Below are 15469 nucleotides of genomic sequence, written 5' to 3' on the forward strand. Positions count from 1 at the left end.
CCGAATATCTGTCATTCACCTCAGTTTTTGCTCATGTCTTTCAGCATGCAGACTGTGATCAGTGTATAAAGCTCAAAACCTTACCCATTTCTATCTGGCATTGTGGAAGAACGTTATGCATTAGAGCAGGGCAATTTAGCTCTGGTCCAGAAAGGGCAGTGTCATGTAAAGTTTAGCTCTAACTCTAATTAAACATGCCAGCCTATAATTTTCAAGAAATTTTAAAGGCCTTGACTAGCTCATTCAGGTGTGTTTGATTGCAGTTGGAGATCAACTCCTTTCAGGAGTCAAACAAAGACGTTTAGAGTCATAAGAAATACTACAATTATATAAATATTTCAACTACAATAACACATGGAAAAACAAAACTGCATGCATTTTTTAGTATGGAAAACATTGTCATGTCACATACCGCTGCTGTTACCACATTTTGAAAATCACAGATCTTGAAATAGTTAGGGTGACGTTTCTTTGATTGCCTCTAAAAACAAGGTATTAAATTGCACTTCTTAATCCAAAGCTGAATAATGACGTACATAGCATGAGTGAATGTCTTCATGTTCACCTCAGAGGGAAAGACTGCCTTTTCACATTCAAACTTTGAAAACAAATGGCTCCAGTGGGACCAGGCATCCGTACGGGTTCGTCTTACCGTGCGATGCTTTGGCAATCTATTTCCCCCTTTAATTGCGAGCAGACAAGTGGAACCATACATCTGCTCTATGCCGCTCAACCCAATACATAAGCGCCATTGATCAGTCTGGCTTAAAAAGTGGTGCCACTTTCCAATCCCTCACTGAAAGCAGGGGAGGCACTATCAGAGGAGTTGATATGATACACCAACTCCTGCCTGCCACCCCCTCTCCATTTCAGATTAAATTCAGGGTGTCTCATTTTGGATGGGCGGCGGACAGACGGCCTGACTCCAGCACTAGATGAGAAAGTGTTGGGCTGGGCCACCACCACCCCCCTGCCCCGAAGTCCCATCAATAGCCACTGGAATGGCAGCCAAGCCACTGTAACACAGGACGCCTGTCGCTTGTATGCTGATTAGAACAGAGCAGAGGGAGAGAAAGTGGCAAGGAGACTCTTGATCAGTACCTGTCTCTGTCTCTCTTATTCTGTCTGTCTCTCTCTAGCTCTCTAAACGCTAGGACAGACTGGTGGGTGATCGTATTTCCAATCCTATCAATACTATCTTACCTCGGTCCCTGCTTCCCCCAGTGGTTTCATAACCTTGTGGTACACGGCGTCCCCTTAATTAGCGCCATTGTCTCTAGACAAATGAAAGTGGCTATTTTTTAATGACAGTGATTTAAATGGATTGCTACCCAAAAGTGTGAATTCTGTGATCATTTTCTCAACCTCATGTCATTCCAAACTCATATTTTATTATTGCCTAACAGGATGCACAAAACCTAAAAAGGACATAGTCGCATCAAATTTGGCAACATAACACTCAGCTAACAACAAACCTTATTGGTTATCGCACACCAAACATCATGACATTTGAGTTTTGTTTTGCCATATTTGATTTAGCTTTATGTCCTTTTTTTTTAGTTTTAAATGTTGAAATGTTACTGTAGAACTTTCATACAGTAATATGGACTAAAACAGAACAGAAATCATCAGTGTTGGGAAAAGTTACTTTTAAAACTAATGCATTACAATATTTCGTTACTCCCTAAAAAAAGTGACTAATTGCATTACTTTTTATGGAAAGTAATGCGTTATGTTACTTTTGCCTTACTTTTTCACATCTGGGCTTGATTGATTGTTTTTTAATAACAATTATTTTTTTTCTGTTTTTGGCAAATGTAAAGGCCCTTTTACACCAAAGGTGAAATGAATAAGCCTCAGACTGAAGGAAATAAAAAATCATGCCTCTACAGTAGAGGGTGCAAAAGTAATTCCTTACTTTACTACAGTAGTTACTTGGAAAAAGTAATCTGATTACGTAACTCGTGTTACTTGTAATGCGTTACGCCCAACACTGGAAATCATTCAGATTTGCAATGACACAAGGGTGATTAAATGATGCCAGAACTTTAATTTTTGAGTGAAACTCTTTAATTGCACTTTTTAAATGTATTTGCCTCAAATCTGAAGTTGTAGGTCTTCAGACATTGCTTCAAATATTAGTTCTGCTCACAAGAGAACCAGTTCTGACTCTCTTCCAACGCTGTGACAGATTTGTTGTCAGTTGCATTTTCCACCTTAGGCAAGTGTCAACCAACATATTAAAGTTAAAAAATATTGAAGTAGAGGGGCTCGTTTATTTTCCTAAATTCATCTCGTGCAGGAAAATAAATGGAGCATGACAAGTTAAGGCCATCGGATATTAAGTACATAATGATTGTGATATTCAGCTTGTATCAGTTACAGTAAACTGCAAAAGTGCTGTGTAAGTTATGACAAAAATCGGATTCCTCAATCAATCTTCTTTGTCCCTCATCGATCCGAGGGTCATACTTTCCCTTGTGTCAAAAACAAAACAAATGTTGCAGTGCTCTATGATTTCTCATTAAGTCCATGTCTCCAATGGTCTCCAATGGTCTGCAGACACTCCCACAAATCAATAGCTCGGGGTCTCTATGAATTGCTATTGTGATGATGAGGAATTGATCTTTCCTCTTATGGGAATGTTTTATGTGACAGAGAGACTGGTCACATATTCAAATATCACAAGCAGCACATGATTTCAGTAAACACCGAATCTATTACTGGATTTAAATTTCCCATGTCCTATGGAGAAAAAGAAATGGTATACTTTTGTAGAAGTGTATCAATTTACTGAATAGGTCAGCTACTGTTACTGAAGCAATCGAAACTCATTGCTTGCTCAGTATTGCATGGTTTTCATGTTATGAGTAATTTCAGTCCAATCCAACTCGGGAAAGTTCAGACCAGCTAGTGTATTACAAGCCTGTGACAAACTTCCACCAACCGTCAAACTTAAGAAACCGAAATGGCGTATTTCCAGGATTTCTACAGGTGCAGCACTCAAAGTCAGACATTTCCTTTGGCTCGACACTCTTCGCTTGATTTCTGAAAAAGTCCCTGCTTGCTCCCTTTGATTGAACTCAATGGGATTACAACAGAGTTAATCGCTTCTGGGTTTGTCCACTTATTACCATGTGAACTCCCCCTCGGCGCCCCATTGTTTTCCGCCCTTCCATAAAGATTACCTTGAGCGTGGTTTGGAATTGCTCTATTGTCTCCGTCAGAGTGTGGGAGCTTAATGAAAGCGGAGTGGCAGACTTCACAATGGAGACGGCTGCCGTGGTGAGAGGTGGCCGTATGCTCATTAATGAAAGCTCCGCGACTGTCTTTAAAAATAGAATTGCTGGTTGGCCTCAGATTGAGCTATTAGGGACTTGTGATTGTATGTAAAGCCCCCCCTCCATCCTCAAACATACCCTCAAACACCTACCAGCAGGAAACGGAGAAAAAGGCACCACAGGCCACCTGCAAAGTAACCCAAATGAGGGAGCTAGACTTTTTATTTGTGTCTACTTTACAGTAGATGAGTAGCTAATTGCTTCTATTATACTGTGAAATTAGAATGGTTTAACATTGTAAATGGTCACACAGTTGCTACTTGTTACAAAAGACATTTTTCAAGTTAACTTAATATAGTATTTTTGTTTAATGCATATTGTAATTTTAGATATTTCTGCATGTACATGACAAAAATCATATTAATCATATTCATATTAATCATATTCATAAATCTAGTAATGTTTATTCATAGAACGTTTGTACAAGAACGCAACAGCTTCACAAAAACGTGCCGAGACAATGGGCGACAAAAGACTACTGAAACACGGTGGTATAAATACTGTACACAGGGAAATTAGGGGCTAATGAGGAACAGGTGTGAACAATGAATCACTATGAAAACTAATGAGGATACCTAGAAATATACAAGGAAACTACAGAAACAATAAAAATAGGAACTAAACACAGGAAGTGAACCTCTGGAACAAGAGGAACAGAAAATACACTTCACAATAAAAGTCCATATGACAAAACCAAGGAACATATAATACAAAAATCAGTGAAAACTCTCGCTATAATCAGTGAAGCTGAATGATTATCTAATTTACATAATTTCTACACCTTGTTGATTATAGTAAGAGCATTCACATTGAACAAAGTGTAATGTAAATTGAAACGTTTGACACAACAGTACATCCACATAGAATGCTGTAAAATACATCTTTTACAATGCGTTTTTTTTGTTTTTGTTTTGGCTTTAGTTAAGCAGCCCTACTGGACTTTGAGATTGACAGTCACTGTTGAAGATCATTGATATAAATAATTGCACAAGGTAATGTTAATAATATTGCTTGAACCGGACGCATCAGTTGAAAACAGTGATACATATGGGATCACTTTAAGCTAGTAAACTGGTTCACTATGAGGTGAGTGTCCTCCAAAAATGAAAGGTCAGTCAGTTTAAGTGCGGCATAATGAGACATTCCAACATGCAACTTTTGAAAAGGTGTTCATTAACTAGAGCGTTTTTAATGCAGCCCCTTGAGTAAGCCCATGAAGTAAAAAGGTCTTTGTTTATTGATGATGTGTTATTTTCACCATCATAATGAAAGCATACTTGTGAAGAGAAGACCCTTAAAATAAGAATATTTTAAATTACTTTTATTTTAAAATCAAACATTACAGTTGATTTCCCTACTGGCCATTGAGATCATGGAGACAATAAAGCTTAGTGGCAGACAGTGTTGGGTGTAACGCGTTACAAAGTAACGCGTTACTGTAATAATATTACTTTTTTCAAGTAACGAGTAAAGTAAGGGATTACAATTGCAAAAACAGTAATTAGATTACTGTTACTTCCCCGTAAGCAGGCTGCGTTACTGCGTTATACTGCGAGACTGTCTCGCGACGTGAGCCGTGACTCGTGAGTGACAATGACATGAGCGCCGCGAAGTCAGTGGTAAACACTATGGCAAGCGATCGCGTTCAAAAGTCTTTAAACGAAACGCGTTAATTTTGAGGCGTCAACACGCACCGTTTGTCCGTGTTCAGACGTCATGTTTATTCATGAACGATGTCGTAATGGTAAACTGTATGCACGTGCAAACATCAGACGTTATATTTGTTCATGAGGGATAATGCATTGGTACGTTGTGAGTGATGTCAGTCTTATGTCATGATTTGTCATGCCTTTTAAAGTTATTCGTTTAACGTTCTTTCCCAAGGTAGAAAAGTCAACAGCTCTTAGAATGGGTCTTTTATTTTAGCAAACTGCCAAAAAACCTTTTCAGACTGTGTGCAGCTGAACCAAGAAAAGTTTAAGATTGCATGGAGCTGAAAAGCATGAATGGCAGAAGAAAAAGACTGCAATTAAAATAACAAAACAAGAGAAAATTATTTTAATGCAAGCAATAAAAAACTGCACACATCAGCTGTGGAATAAAAGAAAAGAAATGCATGATCAACTAGATTAAGGCATACTCCTCTCTGTCCACCACCCCCAAAGGTTTCACAAAGTTATTCTTGCCACTGTAACTTATGGCTTCCTAAAGACAGGTTTATGGGTAAATAAATGAATAATAATAAAAAATATATACCAGGGCTCAACATTTAAGCCTTTTCATTTGTCCTTCGGTCGGTCATTCACTTGTCCGAGTAAAAACATTTGTTAGAACAGGAAAAAAATGTGATTTTTTTTTATGTGTGTTGTAAATATAATTTATTCTGAATCAGTATTCTCATCAGTTCAGTCAGCTTTAACATATATAAATGTATATATTTATGATATTTTAACCTTTATAAAGGGCATTTTTCCCTAATCGTTTGCCTCATCTTTCATTTAAAATTCTTAAATTTGATCAATAAATTACAATAGAATAATAAGATGCTAAAGGGCTGTTACCAATCAAAGCATTTAATAATGTAATGAGATTATTTAAAATATTTTTTGAATATACAAATAAGAAATATTATTTATGCATAGAAATATTTATAAACCGCCAGTAGGAGGCGGCAGGCGACCATCTTAATGAGTGAATCATTGATGCAATGTGCATAAAGTTAAAATACCGAAACTAATAAAACAAATTTTAAAAAAGAATGTTTCATTTGATTCAATTTTAGATGATGGAATATGCAGAAAGAATAGAAGCAGAAAGGTCTATTGCTTTATAGCGTATTCATTTCGTGCATCATGTTTTTGAAAAGTAACTAGTAAAGTAACTAGTAAAGTAACTAATTACTTTTGAAAATAAGTAATCAGTAAAGTAACTGGATTACTTTCTTGGAGAAGTAATCAGTAATCAGTAACTAATTACTTTTTCCAAGTAACTTGACCAACACTGGTGGCAGACAGCGTCTCTGTACTATCTGCCATAGCAATAATACTTGAATTTATATATATATTTTATTTGTCTTTTTATTAATATTTAAGATGTTATTAATTGTATTTTAATAATTAATGTTTATATATATATCTAAACTGCTTAAATATTGTTAATTTATTTTTACTCATTTAAGAAATGCTACAGAAAATATGGCAGTCACTTATTGCTGAATAAATAAAACGAAAATAAGTAAAGCAATAAATGACAAATATAATTAATATTTAATGGTGTATATACAGCATATATATATCAGTCATAACAAAATTTTGTTATATTCTAATATATATATATATATATATATATATATATATATATATATATATATATATATATATATATATATATATTAGAATATAACAAATTTTTTTTATTAATGTGTCATTATTTTTACCATCATATTACCATCCATGGACTTTAATAATAAGATACTAATAAATATAAATATTTTCATACAAATTTAAATTGTGTGCTGTCTTTACGTATGCTTTAGAAAAAGACTTTCATAAAAATACGTAAATACAATTAATATTTAATTCAATTTAGTCCTGAATTTATTTTTGTATCTTTTCCTTTATTTATTATTTTCTGTATTTATTTGTATTATATTTTGCCTCTTTATGAGCAGCCAGACATTTGAATGAATTTATTATTTATTTATTTATTTTATCTAGACATTTTTTATCCAAAAAAAAAAAAAAAAGATAATTTTATTTGATCTTTATTCAAATAAAGTTTGAATTAAACTTTATTAAAAGTTGATTGTTGATACTGGTGCAAACCCCAAATCTGCCAAATCTTAGATCTATAAATGATAGCCATTGTGTCATAAACAGTCTGTGCAGGAGCTACTGAGAAGGTCAGGCTGTTGTTTTGAGTAATTAACCATCCAACAGTCTTTCAACAGGAACTGTCATCTGGGCTTTATGTTCAGTTCGCTTGAGGTGGAGGAAACCAGCCTGCTCTCCCAGTGAACCTCTCCTATACGTTCAGTGCCAAGAAAAGGTCAGGTTTACTTCTTGCTGAAACCTTTCGTGGTCTTTTTGCTTTGCCACCAGGAAGGGCGTTTGGTGAGGGACTGTCAAAACTGTTAGGGTCTTTGAAGAGAGAAAGGTGTGCAACCTTTAGTGTCCCTCGACTGAGGAGCGTTGCCCTCTGCACCCAAACATCACCTTAAAGGCCATATATTCTGTTTACTCCCCTGTATCCTTTAGTTCTTTCTCCCAGGGTTTAAAGAGCAGCTCTCTGACTTGAATAACTATCACCTCATTGAACTGGGAACTGTGTCGGGCTACAAGCTACATGTCAAAGGATAGTTTGAGGGGGTAATCAAAAACTTAATGAATGATCAAGAAAGCCATAATTTTGGTCTGCTTCTAAAGGAGCAGTGACAAATTCAACTCTTTAAAGATATTTAGCAGTCTATTTGGAAACATGACAGCTTGATATATTTCGGAAATGTCCTGTAACAAAGGATACTGGTTGTGATTTGGTGTGGCCTAACTGACATATAAATGTCACAAGAGTCCAAAAAGGAATCAGAGATGATGTGTAAATAATATTAATATTATGTATAATAATTAGAAGTGTTTTGCATGATTTTATCCACAAGTTTTTAATTTCCACAAGTTATTAATTACCATCAGCTGCCAGCGTATCGCCAAAACTCACTCAAATGGGACACGTTTAAAGCGATAGCCTCTTCACCATAAAACATGAATGAATATCCAGGGTGGCCTCAGCTTCGAACAATACCCCAGGCCAATGCCTTCGGCGAAACGTTTCTACGGTTCATTTCTGTACAACAACCCTCCAGCCAAGAGCCGTTCTCTTTTCAAGTGTGCAACACAAAGTGGAAATGTTGAATACAGAAAGGAAGGAGGACTGCACAACCACAGATATGTGAATCAAAGACATGTTGGCATCAGGGGAAGGGAATACACTCACCTTAATCAAGACAAGTAACCATATTTTATTTATCAGCTATTTATTATTGAGTATATATCATCCATAAAAAATTTACAGAGTATTGCCTGCTTCTTTCTTCGCCCTAAGTTAGGTCTCAGTGCACAATAGCTACAGGGTATTCTCGTAGTGGTTTTTTTTTTCTTCTTCTTTTTCTTTTCTTTTTTACAAGTATCACTGCTAACATTAACTCAAAACTTTTCTAAACTACCTCAGGAGTTTATGTTCCATAATTCTAACATAAATTCTTCAAGATTAAAAACAGGCCGTCATGCATTAGTGGCAGTTCTGGGACACTTGGTGTCCTGTGTGAGATAAAACATGACCAAAGAGAATTTTCTTATTTTTAAAGTCTTCTAGTACTGCTTTCTTCGTTAAGAGTGCAAGGGGACTCGGGTTCAAATTGTCTATTAAAAAAACCTATATAAATAGCCAAATAATGTTTAGATTATTTGTGTGTGTGTCTGTCTGAGATTTTAATGATCAAAGATTTTTGTTCCATTCATTCATTCATTCATTCATTCATTCATTCGTTCATTCATTCATTCATTCATTCATTCATTCATAATTTGGAAATTGCATTCTAAATCCAGTTGGCTGAATAATCCAAGGGGGCCCATGCCAATTTTGTTCAAATTAAATGTGATTTTCAGTACAATTAGCTATTAAATTGGCAAATGAAATCTTGACAGATGGTCAAGGTCTTCTCAATACAGCCTCATGCCATTCATTTTAAATAAGGTATGTACACATTGAAGTCAAATCACCCAAATTAACATTTTGATTTAAGTTTGTGTGTTCTAGGTCAAGTCAGTCTGACACTGACAGCATGCAAAGTCGACAAAGACCCCTTAAAAACTAGAGCAAATGAACAAACTGCTCAGTTGGCCAGCCAAGCTGTCTGAGAGACATTTTAATTAAAACTGTGACATTGTATCAAAAAAGCAGGAATCTAATCATGATGAAATAAGTATAATGTAATTATCACTCAGGTTATAAATAGCTTTAATTTTATGCTTTGCAAAAAAAAAAAAAAAAGCAGTTGGAATGGCACCCGTATGTTTACAGAACTTTGCGCCACCTTCAGTTAGTGCCAAGAGACAGAAGCCAGATCCAGTTTCTCCTCTACAGTCTCATGTCTGTCCATTCATCCATCAAACCTTTCTCACTCCCTTTCTCCAATGGAACAGCTCCTCTAGGGTGTCTAAGGCCTTGGCGGATGGGACTATAGGTTTCCTTGAGTGAGTAAATTTGTGTACATGTGATTTTATTTGTAATTTTAGTAAATGTCCAGTTGTTTTACTGCTAATTCAGGGTTTCTCTGAAAAATCTAATCTGGTTAGAATATACGAGATTGTGGAATTGTATTATATTTTTCACAACCCTTCTCCTACTTTATTTGAACTTTTGTTTGAATTAAAGAACTAAAGCTAAATTTACATTGCCTAGTTTATTATTTATTTTGACCTATTTGCCAACTTTCTATGTAAAATTACAGTTGGTGGTTCAAGTACTGCTGGTTTTACTTCCAATATATAAGGAATGATGTTCGCTAGGAAAGTCCCATCACAGACTACCCAGAATAATCACTTGTAGAAGAAGCTTCAGGTATGATCTTCATCTTAATTTTATTAAAGATGGATAGGTGGGTGGGTGGATGGATGGATGGATGGGTGGGTGGACGGGTGGATGGATGGATGGACGGGTGGATGGATGGATGGATGGATGGATGGATGGATGCATGGATGCATGGATGGATGCATGGATGGATAGCACTACTACCTGATGGTCTATGTGGCATTAGGTCACCCAGTACCATAAGAAACTTACGTCCTATGTTAATAATTGTAATTCAAACATTGATTTGAAAACGTATCCTACCCAAACAGTGCTTAAGAAGACACACAGAGGCACCACCTGCTCTAAATAGTGTAGACAAACTCTATTACCTTCCATTAAACACACCGAGGCAGATGGTTGAAGCCTCACACATCAGGTGAGAATGTTTGTCTGAGAAGCTCAAACGAATGCCTAAGCAGACCAAGAACAAGAACAAGAATTTCTGCGATTTGGCTGATTTACAGCAATCGCATGCCACCCAGACAAAACAAAGGAATAGCAGACTAACAGAGGAGTGTGAGAGGAAAGAGAACACAGGGCATTAATGACTGGCCTGCTGAAGAAGGAGAACAGGAGAAAGAAGAATTCCTGATGAGGAGTCACTAGTGGCACAGGTGCACGAGGTGAGAATAAGAACCGTACTGCGTCTAATGATCAGGAGGGATCCTTGAAGTGGTCCTTGGGGAACTGTACTACACATGGAAGAAGATTCATATAATGAAAGAAGCCGTGGTATTAGAACGAGGGGGAGATACAGTAGCGAAGGTATGGTTAGATCTTTGTGGAAGGGTTACCTGAAAGACAAGGTTTTGAAAGACGCCCATAAGCGCCGCCTTAATTTATATGCAAATATATTTCAGGCTAGTTTCCCTTTAAACCAATGAACCATATGGTAGAAATTTGTAAAGGCATAAAGGCCTGAGTTTGTTCAAATTCAGCTTTAAACTTTCGGTTTAAACTGTTACTTTATTTGAAGGGATTTCTGGGACGAATTCACTTAGTTTCACCACACTATTACAATGTGAAAAACTGCCTTTAATGATGTGTTATCAAAAATGTCTTACTTCTCATCTAAGTTGTAATTACAAATTTGTTACGTTCAAGTGTTTTTAGTCAGAAAGAATAGGAATCGTGGAGGTTCATTCTTGCCTATTTCTTGAGAAAATCTTATTAAAGCCAGTATGCATAGACGATTTTTAGCCAAAATGAGGTGAAGTAGTGCAGCAGTCTAATTAATTGTTATTCTTCTTGGCACAAACACATTTCTTTTCTAATTAAATTGCTTTATTATAAATTCCACCTTATTTAGCATCTAAGTTAATTTAATTGTGCACAACATGATCAGCATGATTAAACAAAGTGCAGATTTTTTCAAGAAATAAATGGCTTTGTAATATTTTTTTAGAAACGTAATAACTTGATGCCTTAGAAAATACTTTATTTTCAGTTGGCTTTGTTGTTTTGGTAGATAAAATCCAATTCCTCTCTACATTTCTTTCCCTCTGGTTCAATATCCAGTTTAGTTAAAGTAAAATGGTTGTGAGCGCCATTTCACTTTTACCATAATGCATGTCCACAGATTCTGTGTTGAATTACATTAGCACTACTATAAAGGAAGCATTGCCGAATGACCCATAAACCCAAATTAATGTCCAGGGAAAGTAAAGGGGTCATAATATTGAGCTCCCTCTCCCATTCTTTCCTTTTAGTGGACTAAATGGAAGAAAGTCTTCATTATAAGCGTCAAACATGTGTTAACCTTAAAGCATAAATGACCTCAGCCTATCAATAGAAGAGCTTGTATCTCATGTTGGGTCATGCACCATGTAGTCATAAAATAGGAGGATGAAATGGCCATTAGAAAGCCGTTTTATTGATGGAGTCTTTCTACTGCTAACTATTGTGTTACTTAGCGAAAAGGACTGAAGTTTTCATACAGCAGCGTCAACCTCTAAAGACTTATTTACTTGTGTTTTGTGTTCTGTCGGCTCCTCGTTTATTTGGTATTGATGCCGTCGCGTTAATTTCCTCTGCAGTGACATTCTGATAGGAGCAGAACAGATGGAAATACGGGATTGTCCCAGCAAAATTCATCATGAAAAATGCATCCGACACCTGTGTAATTTGCCTAATCATCTTTTCCTAATAAGCTCCCTCCATTAATTATGCACGACTTCCACAATGCAATCAAGATAAAAGTAAATCTGATGACTTAATACCCTTCAAAATAATTGGTTCAGCCAACCCCCCCTCCCCTCCCCAATCCCCCTTCCCACCATACTCCCCCTTTCCCATCATGCCCCATCTCTGGGACAGCTTCTCTTTTGATTCTCTTTCCTTTACCTCTCCTGGACATTAATTGGGATTAGGGATCGTAAAACACGTAGTCTGGAGTGTGCAGCGTGTCAGGATATGCATGACAGGAGTTAGGCCGGCAAGATGTCTGAGGGCAGGAAGTTCACCCGCTGTGGACTAAGGGATTCAAAAACAGTTTTCTCCACTTCCTTTAACCCACCCCCCACCTCCCGAGTCCTCCCCGTCTGCTCCGGCTCGCTGTCTCGTTGCAGTTAACAGATGCAGGTGCAGATGAACGTGCATCAGGAGGCAGCTGCGAGGGCCTGTCGGTGGGGCTTTGGAAACCTAATGAGAGTCAACCTTTGCGAACTTGCTGTCTTGCCGTGCGTCCCACCTGTCACTTTGTTACAGCCTGCGTGTGCCTTGAATTTAGCGGGCTAAATGAGCGGGAAAAGGAGGCTGGCATTGCCTCACGCTGAGGCTTAAATCTAAAGATGGGGTGCCAAGCGTTGATCCTAAGCAGAAAAGCTGGTAGAGTACAAATAAACAATATAGTCTGTTTAAACGGCACAATTCCGCTAACAGTTTGCACCACTTTTGCATACTATATTTCAGCGCAAAAACACTTTTTCACAAATCACCCACAGTTTAAGGGCCCTTGTGTGCACCAAACAAGCAGATCTGCTTTAAGGAGGAGGAGTTTCTGACACATGTACCAAACTGTGATGGGCAACATAGCTCCTATGACGAGAAAAAAACTGTTAGCTTGAGCATTCTGTCCTTTTTAGGGTCGGATTTGACATCACATCCTGTTTTTGGTTCAATTAGAAGTCTTTGGTCTGTGTTGCGTTCATATGTCAGTCAAATCGCAGCAAAGCACTCACCTTTTCAGGGGTCTCAGTCCACTTGTTTGGTGCGCACCAGGTTCACACTTATTCAAATGAACCGCACTAGCAGAGCAATCGCACCAGAGTTCGTTTTGATCAAACCAAACCTGCCAAGTGTGAAAACACCCTAAGATCCATCACAAAATATATACGTCACAATTTAGTTTTGTATAGGTTTGGTCTTAAAAATGAGCCAGTACTAAACGTATCGTTTTCTTTTTTGGTCCGGACGAAAAGAACCAAGATAACCGAACTAAGTGTGAACACACACCGTTGTGGTTGCAGTAAGTAAAGACCAAATGATAAAGAAGAGCTTTGCTAAATTCATTTCGAAAACAATGCAGACAACATAAACTTTGCTATTAGCTGCCACAAGTGAATTCTTCCCATAGCCTTTTAAAACCCTTTTCCAATTGTGTCATTATAGACAAATACGCATTTTGTGTGAATCCTGATCTCATGAATTTATAGTCTATGAGATCTCTGTCTTCAAGCGCATCTCAGACCTTTGGCTGGCAGCAAGTCTATTCTTTTCTGCGCTATTGCTAATCCATGGCAAAATTAAATCGCTGCTACTTTTAAGATATCTGAACAAAGCCCACAATTTCTGATACCCCAGTGTTCCACCTTTGATCAGCTGCCTTACTCCTGGCGAGAGGCTGTAGTTAATGGGAGTTAATGTTTCTCTCGGCCGCGCTACCCACGGAGTGCTGCGTTAAGCCCACATCAATGATGATTACAAGTGCGTTTGTGGAGGTGTGCTTTAGAGCAATAGTGCTCTTTGCATTGAACTGGCTGTAGCAGTATGGTGCTATCTTTTCATGTGCTCAGAGTTGCTTTGAAATGCACAGAATGGCCTGTGTTGTTTACGGTGATGTGCAGTTGCTAAACTAAAATTTTAAAGTGATATTTACTTAACTAAATTTTTCATTAACGTGATAACAGTTCATATTTTTTCACAGCTTTTCCAATAACATGCCTTTTTTTCAACAAGTAGCATACAAGGCTGTTTTGTTCAAGGATAGTTGCACACTTAGCTTTACTGCTAAGCTAACAGTAAAGCAAGCTGTTTTTAGCTTTTTCTTTACTATATATGTATTAACATATAGATGTAGCTAACTAATTATATTATAATTAGTTGGATTGTAGTTCAAATTATGAGAAGCTTGCAGCCTGAAAGCTACAGTTTCAAATTAGCTTCTGCAACACTGGATGCTTTCTTGCAATTATCCTGAGGCCAAGCGAGGTGACGTTATTTTTCTGTGGAAATCGATGTAGTTAAACAACAAAGACGTGTGTGCGGAGGAACTAAATGTTAACGCTGGTGCGTGAGACGTTGATTAAATGAAGAAAAGGGAAAAAATAGACCTGATCAATACTGAAAACAGAGCAAGTGACGAGATGCAAAAACGATACTGCATCGCAATTCGACTTGAGATAAGTGGCCGTAAGAGGCTTTCAAATTAACGTCTACATTTCGAGATATTAGCGAGTGAGATGCCACCCTCCACCTGCAACACCTCCATCCCACAATGCCTTGTTTTCCAGCCCAAACACTCGCACTGTAACACCTGCACAGAGGCATTGATGCACCGATGCACTGAGTAGCTGTTTATAGGAGCTTTTACATCATTAATTTGGAGACTGCTGAAGTGTTAATCAATGCCGCTGCCATAGTAACAGAACAAACAGCGAGTCCTGAATCCCCCGCTAATTGTGCTTTATTGTTTCAGACAGAGCCGGCAGAGCAAAGGGGACTTCAGTTTGACGTCTGCTCATAAAGACAATGTTCTCATTTTAGCCTGATGTCTCTCCATCAAACTTAGTCGGGGCGTTGTTTCCATTAACCACTAGCAACACCTCACCACCGGAGAATGTTTTAATCAATTATGGTCTGACTCACTCACAGCTTATACAGAGACACCAAGCGCATTTATGCCTTCCTTTTGAAACTCTCACCGTGAGTGCACTTGTCCCAGTTTGGATGTTAGATTTTAAGAATTGTACATGCATTAGGATAGCATACAGTATGTATAATCAGGTTAATCATGGCCAATTATGGTTTCAGATTAAGTGCAGTGAAGATTTGCGCATAGAATGCTCTGAAAGCTTTGTTTGTGTCTTCCACTTATGGCCATTATGTGAGCCGGTTGCTTTGAGGGAATATAAAAATTGCAAACCAGCTGTTAAAAAACGCGTCTTGGTTGAACTGCAAAGATCAATAGAAAGTTTTAATGGATTTTATGTGGGTAATGATAGAGGAGGTTAAAAGGCTAGGGCATGGGTTAATGGTACTATCAGGACATAGACCAAGTTAAG

General features: G+C 37.5%; 1 protein-coding gene and 1 long non-coding RNA gene across 2 annotated transcripts in view; both read left to right on the plus strand.

Annotated features, from left to right (window-relative positions):
• The window catches only part of LOC307157797 (uncharacterized protein), a 66729-nt gene extending 59352 nt beyond the window's left edge, over positions 1-7377 (plus strand). The window contains exon 4 of the transcript XR_013821076.1: positions 7291-7377. The gene's annotated coding sequence lies outside the window, so the exon portion shown is untranslated. The remainder of the gene's footprint in view (positions 1-7290) is intronic.
• Positions 7378-9879: 2502 nt separating this feature from the next.
• Positions 9880-10576, plus strand: LOC307156954. Its single transcript, XR_013820843.1, has 3 exons — positions 9880-9956; positions 10238-10344; positions 10433-10576. It is a non-coding gene; the product is annotated as an uncharacterized lncRNA (long non-coding RNA).
• Positions 10577-15469: the final 4893 nt, after the last annotated feature.

This window comes from Squalius cephalus, assembly GCF_949319135.1.
Source record: "Squalius cephalus genome assembly, chromosome: 4".
Taxonomy (NCBI): Eukaryota; Metazoa; Chordata; class Actinopteri; order Cypriniformes; family Leuciscidae; genus Squalius; species Squalius cephalus.